The following is a 6045-nucleotide window of genomic DNA, read 5'->3' on the forward strand; positions in this document are numbered from 1 at the left end:
AAATACTGGATTTATTTTTTGCACACAATTAAATATCTGGAATACAACATCAAAGGACATGTTACACTTGATGTACACAGCACAAAGAATAATGGCTCAGAGAATCAGGGCTCAGAGAAGATAAAAAATCTTCACCCGGAGACTGCAGAGTCAGAGTGAAAGTAAATCTTCTATTGGCTGATGATCTTGAGCTGTGTGTGTGAGAGAGAGAGAGAGAGAGAGAGAGAGAGAGAGAGTTCAGTTTGGACTCTCTCCTGTGTGAGTGTTTGTGCTCTGCGCTGATCACAATGAAGCTGTGTTTAATCCTCATCTGCGCAGCTGTGCTTCCTGCTGAAGCTAAAGGTGAGAATGTGAGACACTTGTCTAATGATCTAGAGAATATCCTACGATACAGACACTTTGATTATTCATTCTCTGTCTCTCTCTCTCTCTCTCTCTCTCTCTCTCTCTCTCTCTCTCTCTCTCTCAGTCATGCACAGGGGCATCGGGCTTACATTGTGTTCTGAAACAGATCATGAAGTTGTATACGGAATTGATGGAGAGGAGGTGTACCACATTGACTTTAATACAATGAAAGGAGTGAAAACACTGCCAGCGTTTGGAGATGATTACATTTTTCCAGGGGACTACGAGGGAAGTATCAGTAATATGGAAATATGTAAATCAGACTTGGATTATTGGGTTAAACATGACACAGACACTGAAGAGACTGTTGGTAAGACATTTACATAGTTACAACACAAACATAGTTTATGTATTGTTTTCTGTTTTTTCTGTTGTAGGATTAGAAATGGAAAAATAGGTTAAGGAAATGTACACTGACTGAACATCACAGTTCACTACCTGAGCTGAATGTGGACATTTTCCATAGTGTTATGAAGGGTAGAATGTGAAAGATCTCGTTTTATTATTATTATTATTATTATTGTTATTATGGGCAGCACGGTGGTGTAGCAGGTTAGTGTCGCAGTCACACAGCTCCAGGGGCCTGGAGGTTGTGGGTTGGATTCCCGCTCCGGGTGACTGTCTGTAGGGAGTTGGTGTGTTCTCCCCGTGTCCACGTGGGTTTCCTCCGGGTGCTCCGGTTTCCTCCCACAGTCCAAAAACACAGGTTGGTAGGTGACTCCAAAGTGTCCGTAGGTGTGGGTGAATGTGTGTGTGTGTGTGTGTGTGTGTCTGTGTTGCCCTGTGAAGGACTGGCGCCCCCTCCTGGGTGTATTCCTGCCTTGCGCACAATGATTCCAGGTAGGCTCTGGACCCACCGCGACCCTGAATTGGATAAGGATTACAGATAATGAATGAGTTATTATTATTATTATTATTATATTTATTATTATTATTATTGCAATAATGTGCTGAAAAATGTTCTCTTTGAAATGTTTGATAAATCTCTTACAAAGTTTGGCCCAAAGTGGTAAGCCACACCCCCTCTTTGCTGCAGGGACTATGGCGGTCTATGGTCTGTGGTCGACACTCCTTTTATTTTCCCTTTTAAAAAGTGGAGCTGGAATATCAACTTATTTGATCTCAGTCCCATTTTTAAATTGTTTTCCAGGTCTCTCCGTCTAAATGTGTGATGCAGTCAAATGAAGTTGCTTAATATCAACACTGGCAATATTTTCTTTGTGATTTTGTCACTAAATAAAGCTTTAGGAGAATTCCTCTGACTTGTTTCAAATGGAACTATAAATGTTTAAAGTCTACATCTTTAAAATAAATATAACACAACTATGTCTTTATCAATAGATGCTCCTCAGAGCTCCATTTACTCCAAGGAGGATGTGGAGCTGGGCTCTAAAAACACCCTCATCTGTCACATCACTGGATTCTTCCCTCCACATGTGGAAGTGTCCTGGACCAGGAACAACGTGAATGTGACGGATGGAGTCAGTCTGGGCAGCTATTATCCGAAACACTGATGGAACGTTTAACCTGATCTCTACCCTGAGCTTCACTCCAGAGGAGGGGGACATCTACTCCTGCAGTGTGCAGCACACAGCCCTGGACAGAGCACTGACCAGAATATGGGGTGAGATTTATATCTGATTATATAAGCACTGTCACCTTGTGATCAGGACGGGGCAGTGCCATGACCTCATTGGCTCAACTGCCTGGAGAACCATTTATGGAAGCAAATCTGTCTCTGTGTCATCAGACCTTGAAATACTACCACCTTTGAATTTGTAGCACTGAATTTATTTGCACTGAAATTCTGCATCTGATTTCTTTTGCTTCTAAATTTAAGTCTTCAGATTTCCACCTCTGAATATTTTGCTTCGCAATTATGCATCTGAACCTAATTTCTCTTAAATGGAACTCATAAATTTTCAAGAACACGTTTTCACTGTTATTATTCAAGGTTAATAAATTCAGATAAAAAAATTATTATTTCAATGTTGCTCAAATTCAGTCGACCAAATTCAGATGCCAAAATACAAGTGAAAAAATTCAGATACACATCTAGGATACAAAGGAGCAATCGATTCATTAGAATTTTCCCTTTCAGCTTAAATGCTGCAGTAGTTGCATTCTGTCGCTGCTAGATGACAAAATACAAACACAACGTCCACACCGTGGAAAAATGACACGTTTAGCTTCCTTCCGCGAATATTATCTCTTTATTTTCAAGGTGTCTCAAAAATCTGAAAGGCTCACTAAAGACACAATATAACAGACTATTGATGTCCTGAAGATGAAGAAATTTTACTGTGAAATTTTTATATCATTGCCCTATGAACATAGCATTGGACCTAGATAGAATTCCATTGCTCAGAATAATCCCCAGAAATGCAGAAAGGCTGAAGAAAAAGGACAAAGTAAGTTATGGAACTGAGTCAGTGATTTCAGCCTGCCTCCAGAAAGTACATAGAAAAGTACTAGTGCAAGGAAACAGAATCTGAAAGTATCATGAAAAAGAACCCAAATGGTTTCCACAAAACTACGTGCAGTGAGTGAGTGTAGGAATAAAATAGTTACAGCTTATACATTACCACAGGGTGTGTGTTACTAGCACTGTTTCAAATGATCCAAGTAAAAATATAAAATACCTATATGATGAAATAGAAACAAAATTAGTATCACTAATATTTCAACTGCATTTATTTGTATGCATACAGTACCAGTCAAAAGTTTGGACACATCTCCTCATTAGTGATTGGTGGAGTAGAGCTAGTCACTGTATAGAACTGTGTACCAGCCCCTACCTCTGCACAACCCCAGTTACAGTCTCAGACACATTAAGAAGGTAGCAGTTCTACAAATGAACTCTTGACGAGGCCACAGCTGTTCACTGAAAACCGTTCCAGGTGACGACCTCATGAGGCCGAGAATGGAGAGTGTGTGTGAAGCTGTCGTCAAAGCAACAGGGGGCTACTGTGAACCGTCTAAAGTATAAAACATATTCTGGTTTGTTTAACACTTTGTTTTTTACTACATAATTCCATATGTGTTCCTTCATAGTTTTAATGTCTTCCACATTTATTTACAACATAGAAAATAACAAAAAACAAAGAAAAAATGTTGAGAGACAAGAAGTGTCCAAACATTTGACTGAAAATGACCCAAAACAAAGGATACCCTCCCTGAGTGGGTGTGTCCAAACATTTGACTGGTACTCTATTTGTGTGTGTGTGTGTGTGTGTGTGTGTGTGTTGTACAGATGTGAAGGTGTCTCTCCCTGGTGTTGGAGGGTCTGTGTTCTGTGGAGTGGGGTTGGCTGGAGGACTGCTGGGAGTCTCTGTGGGAACTTTCTTCCTTATCAAAGGAAACAACTGTAACTGAGAATCTGTAATATACAAACAGTCTAAAAAAAACTAACATTTTTTACTTTATAACAGTATCATAAAGGTTGCTTTAAAATGTGAGTTAAATGATCATCTAATAAAATGTCCACAGTGTATAATCTGGACAGTTAGTGTCCTTGTCCAAATATAATTGACTCCATTGTTAGTGAATGTTTAAAAAGATGTGTCTCAGAAGAAGCTTATGCTTTTGTTCTCCCAGGTTCAGCATCAAGGGTTGGAGGTGGTCCTAGAATGTTCAGTAACTTTACAGTACTGGTGCACATTTAATAACATGTTGATACATTATTTTACCACTATTAATGTCTATTTATGTATGACTCACTTGGTTATTAATGTGTATTTGTAATTTGTAAAAAATAAATAAAAATGACCAGCCATTCATTCTGTCTTTGTGAGAAGTGTTCTAGTGTTTTTGTGTTTTATTGTTCTTTGTTGCGTGGATTTTGCTTGATTATTTAAAATTTGTTGATATTTTCGTATTATTGATTTGCACAAAATAAAATGAAACATAATCTTATCCAGCAACAGTCCAAGGCTAGTAGCACAATCACCAAGAATCAAGACATGGTGCAGGTGTTGGCTGAGATATGTGTCTTAGAGACAAGCATGAAGGGAATAGAATGTGGCACGAAGCACTGAATCAAAAACAGTCCAGTGGCAGCAATCCCTGTAAAAGAGCTCCCACATGAAACAAAGAATGAAACATCTGGTCCATGTTCAATAATTTTACATTCCACTAAAACGGCATTTTGCTAGTACGGACCACGCCCGCAGAGGCTGAAACGGGGAGGCAAACTCAGAAGTCTTTTGGGGAAGAGTTTAGGGCGGCTTATGAATGCGTATGAAGCCGGACCCCCAAGAATGTACAGGAATGCTGGTCATTAAGTGCTACAGAATGGATAGGTTCAGATACTCTGGTCAAGGGTTTGATTGGTGTCCTGATTGTGTTTAGGTGAAATTAAGGGTTAGTGAGTCTTTGAATGAACTACCTTTAATAAACTGGTGTATGACTGAGTGTCATGTGAGACGGTAGAGAAATAGCATGAGTAAGTTGAATGTCCTTTGTTGATTATGATAACGGAAATTCTAGTGTGACTGGTAATTCGAGTATTCAGATGCCGCAGTGGTAAAGGGGTGATGATTGCAAAAAGTGATATAGAGTCAGAGTTGGTCTTAAGATGGAGAAGATCATCGCATTGGCAGAAATCAAATTGATCAACTAATAATAGAATTTTAACGTATCACCAGCTAAATGTCATTTTGCTACGGTGTAGCAATAATAGTGACATTTATCTAGGCCGCCATGCACTGGACAGAGTGTTGCTAAGTCCAATTTCTACTTCAGTGTAATTGATGGTGATTGGGTAATAGTGAGGGGTCTGAGGCTGGCAATAATGGGTGGAAAGTGGATTAGTAGCAGCCTTGAAGTCAAGTACTACAGAGGGGCAGTGTTAATAAAGCGAGATATTCTTTGTTGGCAGGTGTGCCCTGGTGGTGCCTTTCCAATGGCATAGAGAGAATCGAGAACGGAATGGTGATCTAGAGGGATGACAGATGAGGCCAGTTAAGAAGCCCAAAAAGGTCAGTACCGCAGGAAAGCGAAATAGAAAGAAGGCATTTTGTCACAAGGGAGAAAACTCTGAAAGAGGAAAATCCAAAAAGTGCCGAGGAGCTCAAGCAAGGTGGCAATGTAGAAAGTTGACTACAAGATAACGAAGATGCCTAGAGGGTGTTGAAATAACAGGTGCCCTAGGTGGCATCAAGTGTCGGTCCAGGTAACCTAGGGAGAGAGCATAAGCTGGAACTTAGGGGCTAGATAGCAGCGTGGTTGTGAAGACAGGAGGACAGGTTGAAGGTCCACAGTGCCTGGAGGAATCAGTGCGAACCTTACCATAGGAGGCAGGGTGAGGTGCTGTTGCTAGCGAGAGATGATTAGAAGAGTAAGGTCCTCGCTGGCACCGGTTGGAAAGTTAGAAGCTGAGAGCAACAAGGCTGCATGTGAGAGGGTGAATAGAATTTGAGGTGGCATCAAGGGCCAGAGTGCTGCATAGGGGGGCTGGTCCAAGGCCATGCCTGAGAAGAGAGCATAAGCTGGAACTTAGGGGCTCGGAGCGGCATGATTGTGAAGAGGAGAGGTCAAGTTGAAAGCCCGCAGCTGCTGGAAAAATTAATACAAACAATACCATAAAAGGCAGTGCGAGGTGCAGTCGCTAGGAGAAGCTTAGCTGCAAGCAGAAGCAGA

At 40.8% G+C, this 6045-nt stretch overlaps 1 pseudogene; it reads left to right on the forward strand.

Moving 5' to 3' along the window:
* Nucleotides 1-287: 287 nt before the first annotated feature.
* LOC136666424 (H-2 class II histocompatibility antigen, A-Q alpha chain-like) lies at nucleotides 288-3842 on the forward strand (annotated as a pseudogene).
* Nucleotides 3843-6045: the final 2203 nt, after the last annotated feature.

Source organism: Hoplias malabaricus, chromosome 14 (genome assembly GCF_029633855.1).
Source record: "Hoplias malabaricus isolate fHopMal1 chromosome 14, fHopMal1.hap1, whole genome shotgun sequence".
In the NCBI taxonomy this organism is placed as follows: domain Eukaryota; kingdom Metazoa; phylum Chordata; class Actinopteri; order Characiformes; family Erythrinidae; genus Hoplias; species Hoplias malabaricus.